The sequence below is a fragment of the Dasypus novemcinctus genome, chromosome 23 (genome assembly GCF_030445035.2).
Source record: "Dasypus novemcinctus isolate mDasNov1 chromosome 23, mDasNov1.1.hap2, whole genome shotgun sequence".
In the NCBI taxonomy this organism is placed as follows: domain Eukaryota; kingdom Metazoa; phylum Chordata; class Mammalia; order Cingulata; family Dasypodidae; genus Dasypus; species Dasypus novemcinctus.
Genome location: NC_080695.1, coordinates 46,066,648 through 46,079,969, shown reverse-complemented (window position 1 = coordinate 46,079,969; position 13,322 = coordinate 46,066,648). Strand labels below are relative to the sequence as shown.

The 13,322-nt window shown below is 43.5% G+C and overlaps 1 pseudogene; it reads left to right on the top strand.

Moving 5' to 3' along the window:
• Positions 1-8,146: 8,146 nt before the first annotated feature.
• LOC131275734 (5S ribosomal RNA) lies at positions 8,147-8,265 on the top strand (annotated as a pseudogene).
• Positions 8,266-13,322: the final 5,057 nt, after the last annotated feature.

Genomic DNA, 13,322 nt, shown 5'->3' with positions numbered 1-13,322 from the left:
GATCAGGTGAAAAAAATGGATGCGCACTTCTAGTTTGAATAAATGACTGGCGTTTCCAGGGTCTGCTCGCGTGTCCCCCTCCTGAAGCTTTGGGATTCACTGTGGTGGTAGGTGAAGAGGCTTGTGGTGGCCACAGGCAGTTCCTTTCAGTAGCAGCTGGTATAACCGTAGTGAACTGTTGGCTGATGACAGTGCTCAGGACACCATGGGGTCCTGACCTGGGGTGAGAGTGGAATGTGACACGGTCTTTTCAACGGACTTCTCCAAAAATAGGTCTATGTTAGGGAACAGACGTGTTGACTCTATTTGGTCCACTGGCTACTTTGTTTACGAATTCTTTACAAATGTATGATCTAAACAACTTTTTTGAATTCCAATGATACAGATATTATTTTTAATTATTTGGATTCATATTCTCACATTTATTCACATAAGGCTACTAAAAATTTGAATACAGGGTACCTGAGGATCTACTGGTGGTGGTTTTATTACTTTTTCTTGCATTTTTTGGCTTATCATTTTCTAAAACTATAAACAATGATAACTACACTACAAACTTTTATTTTGTCATGGGCAATCGTAGGTAATTTACAGGGACACTTCATTTTATTTAATCCAGTCCATGGCTTTCGATGTATTATTAGCAGAGAATAGGTCTCTTAGGAGTATTTTTGAAATAAATAAACATGAAGATTAGCATTCTAATTCTAGGTCTGCTAGGTGTGCTCACTCTCTTTCACAACTAGTATCATCTTAAAAAACTATACAACCATGAAAAAGTTATATTCATCTTCAAAAGGAAGGAAGTAGCTTTTATTCTTTCCTTTTAAATCTACATTTCTAGCAGTAGGTAATCCAGTAATTTTTAAAGGTAGATAAATCTGTTTTTGTGTAATCTTAGTTTTTAGAAAAGTAAATCCCGATATTAGTAGATCTATTTCAGAAAACTTGTGTTTTTATCCTCTTTTTGCCCCCTTGGAATTAGGCTGCTACATTATTTTTCATTTCATTCCTACTGCTTCCAATGCTAACATAGTGAAGTCACTTGGTAATCATCCTCTCAGTGAATCAGGATTTGAAGAACTAAATCCATCTCCATGTTCTCTTCAGGTGCTGCAAATACCTGAAGACAGCTTTCTTACGCCCTCATCTTCTCTCCGTAAATACCACCTCCCATAGTTTAAATACACCCATTTACTTAATCATCCCTATTTTAAGCGAGATTTAGTAGAATGGTCATGGGAAAAAACAGTTTAGTTTAACTTGGAAACTTACTTTATAACCTAGAGCAAGTTATTAACAGTTCTCAAAGTCTTGAGAGTGTTGTGAGCTATAAAGTTCTATGAACACGTCAACAATATTGCGTACCTGACAGCAGGTAATGAGTTTACTCCTACCACAGTCTTATTAATTGGTAATTGTTATCGGGTTTATTTTGATTTTGCTAATTCTCCAAATCCATCACTCTAAGTGTACCCATGTCTTTATTTATTCTGTTTAAAATGTGGTGCTGAGACCTGGACCTCATGCTCTAGGAATCTCTGTCCATGGTAGAATGCTGTGGGTTTCTGTGAGCTTTACATCTATTATGAAGGCTAAGTCAATAGGCATTGTCTATGGTTGTTCCCAGACCTATCAGCCCAGAAATCAAAAAAGAAATTGAGACTATTCTGATATGAAATATAGTTCTAACTAGATAAAAGAATACCACTGATAGTTTCCTTTTGTAATCAATCACAATTTACTGTTATTTTACTTTTTTCTCCTAAGATTACACTGCAACAATATCAAGTTTACCAGTCTCTAATATCGGTACCATGTATACCCAATTCAAAAAAAATGTGGGCCACTTTTATATGGCTGCAGTCTTCTTTGAACAATTCTTATACCTCTAACAATTTTTATTATTGCCTGGATATGGTTGACCTAAAAACTGAATTAATTTAAGGATGAAGTGCTCTTTCATTACTTGGGACTTCAATTCCCTCATTTGTATTTTCCCATGTTTTTACTACACTTAAAATATTAAGTCAGCATATGTAAAATTGATTTTGTTGGTACTTCCCCTCTATGAATTTTAGATTTATGTAACTATCATCACAATCAGCATCCAGGAAAAGTTCCATCATCACAAAAACCTCTAATACTGTATTCCCTTAAAATCACTACCCTGGTAGTCATAGTCATTGTCCAATTCCTACCCTGGTAGTCATAGTCTATAGTTAAATTCTGTATTTGTCCTCAATCTACAATCTGCTTTTTTTCCCCCCCAGAATCCTCAAATAGTTTCTCTAAATTACCTGGAAACAGAACTCCTCTTGAATTCTATAGCTGAATTCTGTATTTTCCCTCAATCCAGAATCTGTTTTTATTCCCCCAGAATCCTCAAATAGTTTCTCTAACTTTCCTGGAAACAGAACTCTTCTTTAATTTGAATATTTTCTCTTAAAAAAAAAGATTCAGGAGAAAAACTAGAATAGACTCTTTATATAAATGAAGGTACTCTGTTCCTGAGAGTAGACTTTGATAGGAGGAGAGAATAAAGTAATATTTAGAGAAACCGAGAGAGTATGTGGGCAAAATAGTAAATCAGGGATCTCAACAAGAGACAAATTTGGCTAGTATTATGATACAGTGTGAAAGGAAACATGATCTAAAAGCCAAAATACATAGATTATCATCCTACATATGTGGAGGTTTCACTAAATCATCTTTATGGCTCTGGTTAAAACTGCTGTCCTCCAGTTTTGAGTTGACTTGGTTCACTGGTTACTGTTTGTATTTTCCATATAACTAATGAGTATATAGCTGGAGTGCCTGTGTTGTCAGGGCCAGATGACCATAATTAACTACTTGATGGAGTCTACTAGGCATCAGATATTAAAACACTTGTTCAACATGAGCTCAAATTAAAATAAAAGACATCATTGCATTTAAAGGATGTTTAACACCTGATTTTCCTCACATTCAGTTGGTATTTAAATACACATTTGAAATAGGTTTTTTCCCTTCGTTTTATACTTAGATTATTAAATGTCATAAAAATAGAATTTGTTCTTACAGTAATCTTATTTCTATATGTATTTGTACAGTAGTATTTTTCATAATCTTCTTCTATAGCACACTTACTGGGTTTGAAACATTCTCGAAAATAACAATGATAAAGCATAACTTGGTTCTTTGGTTCAGAAAAAATATTACTTTTCTTTGTTTTTGTTAAATTAATATTTACTAAGTCCTGGGGGTTTCCCTAAGCATTTTTTTTGGCGTCAAAAGAGAGCAGCTAGGGAAGCGGACTTGGTCCAATGGATAGGGTGTCTGCCTACCACATGGGAGGTCCGCGGTTCAAACCCCGGGCCTCCTTGACCCATGTGGAGCTGCCCATATGCAGTGCTGATGAACGCAGGGAGTGCCGTGCCACGCATGGGTGTCCCCGTGTAGGGGAGCCCCACGAGCAAGGAGTGCGCCCCATAAGGAGAGCCGCCCAGCATGAAAGAAAGTGCAGCCTGCCAAAGAATGGCGCTGCACACATGGAGAGCTGACATCCACAAAGATGACAACAAAAAGAAACACAGATTCCCTTGCCGCTGACAGCAACAGAAGCTGACAAAGAAGACGCAGCAAATAGACACAGAGAACAGACAACTGGGGAGGGGGAGGAAGGGGAGAGAAATAAATAAAATAAATCTTTAAAAAACTAAAAATAAAATAAAAATGAAAGCAAGCATTTCATCCAGTGTCTGGCACATAATAACTGTTTAATAAAAAAAAAAAAGGAAGGAAAAAAAAAACAAGAGAGAACAGCTAAGCTTTCCAAATCGGCAACAGTTAAGGTGAATAAGTCTTATTCTAATATAAGGAAGACAAATCAGGGTAGAACCAAAATTATTTAAATGGGGTTGCCAGCATTTCAATTTCCACAAAGCTTTTAGCCTGCTGTTATCTATGTTTTCACCACTATAACTGTATCAACTCCAAAGCTGCTTTTAAATTGAAATGCATTGTCAATTCGTTATTATGGTAAAGGGAATATTTAGTTAGAAACATGGATGTGGAGAAATGATGATACATTCGAGTTGTTTTTTAATCCAAATATACTCTTCCATTATCCATCTTGCCATAACCCATGTAAACCTAATCACATCCGAAAGCAGTACTGGCAAAGCCCATTCACAATATGTTCTTTTTAAAGCTAGAGTAAATTGTTGTTCAAAAAACAAATGGTATTACGGTGTCTGACTGACTTTGTATGCACCTAGCACCTCTGAACCCTTTAGCTAAAAGAACGAGGAAAGAAACATAATGATGTTAATTAGCATCAAACCCATGCCCGAAGTGATTTTCTTTTTGATATTCAACTTCAGCTTAAATGAAATATGGGGTAAATTGTTGGCAAAGTATTTAAACATGAAATGAGCTGGAAACTAATTGGTTCCTCAATGGATTTTTTATGAACAGCTTTTAAATGCTATATAAACAACATAGAGCAAGCCCGATTTCTTCATCCCTTGTACTTAGATGTCCTTAGGCAAGGAATGACAATAATCACCTTTTTTCCTGCCCTCCAATCCTGCCCCTCACCCTCTGAAGCTGGGGTTAGAGAAACACAGGGTCTTCTGGATAACCTTGAAGGGCTGTGATCTCCCAAACTGAGGTAGGTTTGTTCTGGAAGTGCATAAATGTGCAGATTGATATTTTCAGCAGGCCAGTGTTTCACTTGCTGCCGGAGCAGAGCCGTCAGGTAGGTAGACGTGCGACTATCGATAGTACTTTCTTCTCATTCCGGACACTGAAATGATGTTTTGTTGGATGTAAGGACAGATGTATAGGCATTTGATGACACATTATATGCTAATGAACAAGGCTGAGATTGAAGCATCAATTCTTCTATAACATGAAGTGACATTCCAGAGGAGAAATGTACATTAAAACTCGGTACTCCTAACACAAACCCAGTGCCCAAACAATCCATTGTGCTATACTTCTTTCCCCTGTATATTACTCTACCTCTGTTTATAGAAGAAGTCTTTCTCTTCCGTGGTTATCATGTTCACTTTTTAACTTTGTTCAAACCGAACATCTCAGGTGGATTCCTATTCACTCCCCGGGGAAGAGATCACCTACTGTTGTGAATTTTGTCCTTAAATGTAGTCCATACTCTTAACACACGTTTTCCACATGCCTTCTCTCTCTTTTATTTTGAGAACCACAAGGGCAAGCATCATGCCCTATCATGACTATAACTTTGGTTTTTATACCATAATTCTTAATACATTGAGCCTTGCCTAGAAGTCAGTACATAGAATGTGAATGAATGTAACAGCAAAACCTTTCTATAAGGACTATGCAGAGTAATGACAGTACACACAAATTCTGATTGTCCTGTGAGGCAGCCCACATCATTTAACCCTAAATATCAAATAGAGTGAAGAGACATCCTGGGAGAGAAATGTCAGGGAATGGAGAGCATTTCATGAAGAAATTCCTATGAGACTGACAAGGAATAGCTTGAGTCTATCTCTTGCCTCCTATAAAATCCAACCCTTTCCCCCTGACTATTACTAAATGGTTTTTCTCCTGCTATCCTGACATTTTTCTCACCTGCAATATATATTCCATATTTCTCCTAAAGGAATTATTTTAACCTCCATAGGTGATATATTCATTCTGGCTTAAATTTCTTCAATCTCCCCATACTATTCAAAGTAATATTCAACCACATTAGCATAATATGTAATTCCCCTTAAACTACCTCCCATGCCTGTCGCCACATTTTTCCTCTGAAAAACTCCAGTCAAGGTATATACTCCTATCCTGTTAGGCCTCTGATGGGAATGAACTTCCCTTTATATCCTTAACTTATCTTCTACAAAACTCAAATTATGTCATCTCTTCTAAGAAACTTTCTTTTATACCTTATTTTGATTTGTGTTTCTATAGCAACTCGTCAAGCATTTCCACCATGAGGCTGGCTGCAAGCTGCTTGAAGCTAATGAATGTGCTTCAAATATAATAGAACATTATTTGACTCTATGTGTCATACATATACAGAAATCAATATTAAGACTTGTATTGCATCACAGAATATTCACTGAACTGAGGCAGTTTGGCAAATCAAAGAATGGGGAAAAAAAAGAAAAGATGGTTTGCATCCATCCCTGTTTTTAGTTAACTTTTCAGTCCATGTAACTAGCCAGAATTCTGAGCTCATAATCCTATAAGGGACCTACCTGTTGAAACTTAATCTTGCTTCAGTTCTTTGGCATTTGAATTGTGTCACTAGGAAGGAGGTGGATGTTAATGAATTTTATTACAGAATTACATAAAACGTTTAAAGTGTACATACTAATGGAAATGGGGGTCTCCCCTGGCTGAGCCCGGGTCTCGGGCCCGTGCCTTCCCCGCCGGGTCCAGCCCAAGCACCAGCACGCGCCACGCGGGCCCGCTCGGACCAGAGCTCCCTGCCCTGCCCGGTGGACACCCGACGCTGCGCTGCCCGCGAGGCCTCTGGCCCCTGCCTCTCTGGCCACAGCTGCAGCCCGGGGCCTCCTTCCCCCGGGGGGGACGGCAGGGCCCGTCGGACAGGATCTGTGCTCGGGGCACGAGGGCACACGAGGGCACGGCGAGCAGAGGCGCTGGTCCTGGCAGCCTGGTCCCCCGTCCAGTTGGGCTCGCGGCTGGGAGACCGAGGCCCCGCGGTCCAGGGTGTCACTGGCGGCGGGCAGGTGTGCGGAGGCCGGGTCTCGCTAGCGGGAGACCTGAAGGAAGCGGCCTCCCGAGGGGATCTCCCCCACGGGGCGCGCGGCGCGGGTTGCAAGGGTCCCTCCCGCCGGCGGCAAGCGCCCAGGCGCCTTCTGGAAGGTCTGGCCGAGCGGGCGGCCGTGTCGCCCTCGCCTCCCGCCAGGCGCATCTGCAGGAGCTGGGCGAGCTCCGCCGTCAGCAGGCGCTGGCGACAGCGAGGCCTAGGCCGGCTGCGGCCGGGACGCCTGGAGGGGCTCGGGGTGGCAGGGCAGCGGGCCGGGGCCCCAGCTCTGCGACCCAGGGCCTCTGCGAGGAGAGACCCGTGCCCACGGCAGCCCGGCAGGGCCCAGGCGCAGGTGCGCGGGCACCGAGGCCACGCCCACCGCCGCGGCCCGGGGGCGCTTCCGCTGCGTGCGCCTCGGGGCCTCCCGCTGCGGCTGGGCAGCCCCCGGTGCCAGGTGCAAGGGCCTGTGCTCTGGCCCCAGCTGCGCAGGCCTGCGGACAGCCTGGCCCCGATCCGGCCACCTGCCGCTTTCCGCCTGGCCCCGCGGTGGGCGTTTGCAGCCAGCGCGGCCGTCCGCATCCGACGCCGGCTCGCGGCCGCCGCTCCAAGGGAGAGCGGCCGCTCCCGCGCAGGGCGCGGCTGTGTGGCGTGAAGGCCGGGCGGCGTGCGGGGCGACCCCCGCCCTCCGCGTGGGCGTGGCTCCTGGGGGCGGCCCCGGCGGCCGAGGGCCGAGCCCTGCGCGCGGCCGGGAGCGCGAGGTCTGGATGCGAGGACCCGCTGCGACGGCCGAGGACCCAGGGCCCGAGCTCCGGGGGTAAGGAGTGCGGGGTGGGGGCGTGTGTGTGTGTGGGGACGGAGCGGCCGGAGGCGTGCGGGCGCGAGGGCGGCAGGCCTGGACTGGGGTTGGCCCCGCCTCCTGGGCCGGGGCGGTCCTGGCTCAGGGGCGCCGGCTGGGCGTGGTGGCAGGTGCTTGGCCCGGGCGCGGGGTGGTGAGGCAGGGCCGGCCGGCAGGGGGCGCCGGCGCTCGCGCCTGAGGCGGTCGCTGCGGGAGAGTCGGGGGCCGGCCGGCCTGGCACCAGGGGTGCGCGTGGCGGTCGGGGGTCCGCAGGGCGCCGTCCACCGACTGAGCCGTCGGTGGCGCGGGGGCCGCGCTGTGGGCCCGAGGGCGGAGCAGGGGGCGGTGATGTGTGGGCAGGCGAGCGGCGGGGGTCTCGGGAGCCAGTGGCGTGCGGGGCAGGGGGCGCTCGAGGCCAGAGCGGCGGGCGGTGGCGGCGGGCTGAAAGGCCGGTCCCGGAGGCGGCCGCCCTCAGCCTCCGGGGGCGGGGCGGGAGCGGAAGCCTGGCGGCTGGCAGCGTGGCCGCGCGCAGCGGGCTGTTGAGGCTGCCGCCGGCCGCAGCCAGCGTCGACGGCCATAGCATCCTGAACGCGCCCCATCTCGTCTGATCTTGGAAGCTAAGCAGGGTCGTGCCTGCTTAGTGCTTGCATGGGAGACCGCCTGGGAATACTGGGTGCTCTGGCTTTTGCCACGCTCCGTCCCCTCCCTCTCGCTCGCGCTCCTTTTGCCCGCCCCGAGCCCGGCTCCCCGCAGCCCTCAGGGCCAGGTATGCAGGCCCCCGGCCCCCGGCACCAACCCCAAACCGCGCGCGCCCTTCCCTGGCGGCGCAGCCACGCAGGCAGCCACGCAGGCGGCGGCCACCCAGCCCTTCCTTGGAGCTCGCAGTCCCGCACCAACCCACACCTGGCTGGGGCCCGCGGGGGCCCGCGCCCACTGCGCCTGGGCCCAAGACCCCAGGCCCGCTAGACCTGTCGTCGTCGGGCGGGCCCTGCCTCTGGCCCGTGCCCTGGAACCGTGCACACCGGGCCTGCCCCTTCTCGCCTTTCCCTGCCTTACCTTGAGCCACGCAGATGGGCCCCATGCCACAGACTTGCCGTGGTCCCCTGAGCGCAGGGGACAGGCCCTACCCAACTTCAATAACACAATGAACCCTATTGTAAACAATGGACTAGAGTTAATAATACATCTCTAAAAACGTTCATCCGTTAATTATAACAAATGTACCTCTCTAACAGAAGGTGTTAATAATAGGGTGGTTGGTATATTGGAACCTTTTGTTTTATATATTTTATGTAGTACATTTCTGTACATCTACAACTTATCTGAAAATATTAATTAAAAATGGTAAAATACACAGTCTGTCAAAATACATGTATGTTTAATATCTCAAAATATTATATTTTCCAAAAAATTAGTGCTAAGAGTGACAATGATTTTTTATATCCTTACAAAGGTCTTTAATGTCTGATTCAATAGAAAATACCTGGATTCTCATATCTGCTGCTTCTTTCAATCTGTTTTACTATGCTGCCTTGATTGAAGTACATGAAGAAAATCAAGTTTCAATCAGATATGTATTTGGAAAAGAAAGGAATATTTTGACAAACTTTCCAGATCATGATCATTTTTCTTTGATACTACACCAACATTCAACTTTCCTTAAATAACGGTTTCTAATGGTTAGTTAAAACATGAAATCTGAAACCTCATCAATTAATTTTTTGTGCTCTTACTTTAAAACAAATGGCCTCTCTCAGGAAACTATTAAACTCATGATGGCTAAAACAAATTTTCCAAAATTATAATTTTCTCAAAAGCCTGAATCTCATCAATTAGCCACAAATATTGTCAGTTGTTTCCCTTAAAATGACAGGTTCACCTGATTTCTTTTAAGAACATAGCTTCCAGATAACTTGTTCTGAGAGTCCATGGTCTCTCAGTTATTCTTTTATATAAAAATGTTGTTCTATGAATAAAGCTACTAGATCATCCCACAACTCATAGCAATCGTGCTGCACGTGCTTTTCCTGGACATAACCTTGTACTCTGGTATACAGCAGAAGTGCTTTACACATACTTCCATTTTGTCACAATGGATGTTTAAAAATGTGTGCTCATGGATTGATAACTAATGAAATTTATACATTTTTCCTGCTTTACCAAGAACATTCTTAGGCAAAACTGGTTTTGCTTGTATTTGTTTATTTTTTATTGCAAGTACACAGAAGTGAGGGATATGAAATAATAACTTGATTCTAGTGCCTTGATTCATGCTAAGACGCCAACAGTTTCACTGCAATTGCTTGTATACCATCATTGCAAATGTCAGCGCAGTGAAAAAGGCCAAAAATGTCCTAGTATTATTAAGAAAATTTCACTGACATTTCAGGCTCCCTTTAAGGATTTCTGGGATGCCTAGGGGTCAGCAGACCAAGCTTTGGAAATTACTGTTCTAACAGACATAGTCGAGTTACCTTCCATGATAACTACCTAGAGGAAATCTGCACTTTGACCAATCGCCTAAGAAGAAAGAGGCTTATGCAATTTTCAGAAAGGCAGCAATATATTTACCATATGTTTAGAGTCAGAAGAAACTAGGTTTGAATTCAGCCACGTAACTTAGAATCCTATAGCCTTTGGCTAATTACTTAACTCCTGTTTTATTTATTTTTCCCTTTTCCTTACTTGCTAAAATAAAATTTAGGTATATTGTAAGAATAAAGTTAGAAGGCACACATACACCGTCAATACTGGCATATTGAAAATATCTGATAAATAGCAGCCCCTATTATTTTTGTCCTTGCCAACAAAATATGTATGATTTAGTGGATATGTATAACTTTTGATGCCTCTATTCAATGTTTACTGCATGAGCAATGTTACAGGTGAATGTGGCTTACAGTAAAAGAGCCAAGTTTAATATATGTGCCATGACAGGTGATTCCTTCTAAAGATAATAGCACTAGAACATTAATGCAGATAGAATTACAGTATTCAGTTATTTTGAAAAAAAATTATATTTCATTAATGTCTGTCCTTCTGTGCATCACCATTTTAATCAGAGAATTTTGTGTATGAGTCATTGTGGCCCTGTGAGAAGAAAATGCCCACAAGACTTGGTAGAGCTAATTAGCAAGTCTGGGACACCAGAAAAGAGTCACAAAAGGAATGGGCACTTGTTTCTTATTTTAGGAAAGTACTCTTCACATATGAAAATGACTCAACTCTTGCAAGAATTCAAGGCAAACTGAAATTTTATCTTTGTCTTACATAAGAATCTAAAGTGTGAAAATGAGAATGGTGCAGTTATATCAAGATTGGACTTCCATTCTGTTTAAACCTATTTCGTTGCTATTAGCGTTAAATGAAGACTGTAGAAAAAGATAAAGAATATTGGGAAGCTATGGCAAAAAGTCAGATAGGTTGGATTCACGTTCCAGTTCTGTTACTTAGTGTATGTCTAACCCTGAGTAGTTCCTTAATTGCCCTAAGCCCCCACTTCCTCAGACGTGATGGAAAAAATACTACTTCAAGGTGGTTCTGAAGGATTGAAGTGGGGCAAACTATTAGAAGTACATAACATCCTCACGTGGAATGTGTTCCCTAAATATTTGTTTCTTTACAGCTTTTGGTCTAATTATTACATTATGGGAGGCTCACAGATGTATTAGTGAGGAGAGAGCATTTCAAATGGACACACTGGTGTGTAATCAGGTAGACATGCACACATATGCTTATTTATATACTCTCAAGGCATGTAGGTCCTTCAGTTTTGACGTGTGTAGGGAAGCGCGGGATGTGTCTGGACAAGGAGGTAGTGATCAGAATTTGAAGAGTCTTGTGTGTCATGGTAAGGGAGAGTTGGGTTGTCAGTATCTCAACAGAAGCTTTACTTGGATAGTTCCTAAGTACAAGAAAACCTGACAAGAGTACATAATCAAAGCCACTCACTTTGTAATAAGAATTTCTAAAAATGTGTTCTTTAAGAGTTCAGTCATTTTAAGCCAAGTTTAGATTGCATGAATTTATTTTGGGAAATGAAGCTCTGCTATTTAGGTTTAGCCCTGAGGCCGATGGCAAGTTGTCAATATGGATTTTGGTGTTGAAGGCAGGGGACCCCTTATTGGCCGAGCCTGTGGGAAATCTTGCTTAACTGCTGAATTGCAGAAAAGTTTCCAAAGGCTTCCATCAGCCCTTGGTGGACAATTAGCAAAAGGAACTGCAGTGAAACAAGTACATTTTATAACATGTTAACAATATACAACTCCAGGTGCTTTTTTATGAGTAGAAATCTCAAAAAATCTTTAAAACACAGAGAAAGGGTTTTAGCAAAATTGTCACTTGTACTTTGCTTTAAAACATAGTCTAAACATTTTGGAAATAGCATGTAACAAAGAAGTAGATTTACTATGAAAATTACTTATTTTAATGATATACTAATGTAAGTGGGACAGTCCGCTAAAACACAGCCTCAGTGTATGCCTCACATCCTTGATAGTGGTTTATAAAATTCTAAAATGTCCACAGAACTAAATGCAGGTGTCAGGAACTACCTTCCCTCTCTAGCTTCTTAGTTTCTGTTCCAACCAGGTGTTCTTAATTAGCTCCACCTGTAAACTTCAATCATTTCATTCCTGGAATTTGGCTCTTTGCCTTCCTAAAAAGCAACTATCTGTAAAACTCTTGCCTTACTTACAAGTCTCTTATTGTCATTAATGCCTTTCACAAACTCCCACATTGTTTGAAGATAGCTGGGTTCCAGAGTGTTCACCTCAATTTTGGCCACCCCTTTAGTTTTCCTCTTGGTTTGTGTCCATTGAAGCTTTTGGGCAACTATTAAGAGCCTTATATTTGTTCATGTTTTTACCTTGAATTGTTCACATTCCCTGACTAGATCTTATTTATAATTGTCTCCTTTTTTACAACTGGAAATGTGCTTCCTAGATTCAGAAAATTTTCCAAAGACCTTAACTAGCTACTCACATTAAGTTAGGACAAACAACCTTCTTTTGGTTTGTTTGTTACATTTAAGTGCAGTTTGAAGAGAAGTCAGTCTGATTTACATTTAAATGTTAAGTCACCTGGAACACTTAAGAAACTTGCTCAAGAGTTTGAGGTCAGGATTTGAGGAGGACTCTGCTGTGCACTTTGTTTTTTGTTCATGTAGGGGTAGCTGGATCTGGTGGATCTTCTAGCTGGCCACCTCACTCACATGCCTGGCCCTTCTGACCACCCTCTTTCTCTGGGCATAGCCTCTTATCCTTCATGGCCTCTCCAAGTGGTTTGGCTTGTCACAGCCTAAAAGTCTCAGGGTTGTCTGACTTCAGACATGGTAGCTAGCTCCACACACAAGTGTTCCCACAAGCCTCGCTGGAAACTGCAAGGTTCCTTATATACTACCCTTGAAAATGCCAACATACCCTTAGCATTCAATTGGTTAATCAAGTCCTAAAGCCAGCCCAGATTCAAGAGAAAGAAAATATAGATTATACCTGCAGCTGGGGGACATGCCATGCACATTTTAAGAGGGAATAAGTTGATGTTTGATGTGTGAAGGTAAGAAAATAAGTAAACTGAAAAAAATTTATAAACTACTTTTTCAAGAAGCTTGACTGTTGAAGTGAGAAATACAATAAGAAAGACTGGTAAAAAGGAGTTGTTGGATTGAGGGAGGTTTTTCTTTTGTTATATCCTCTCCCATTTACCAGTTGTAAGAAATTCCAGTATATACTGAGGGAAAAC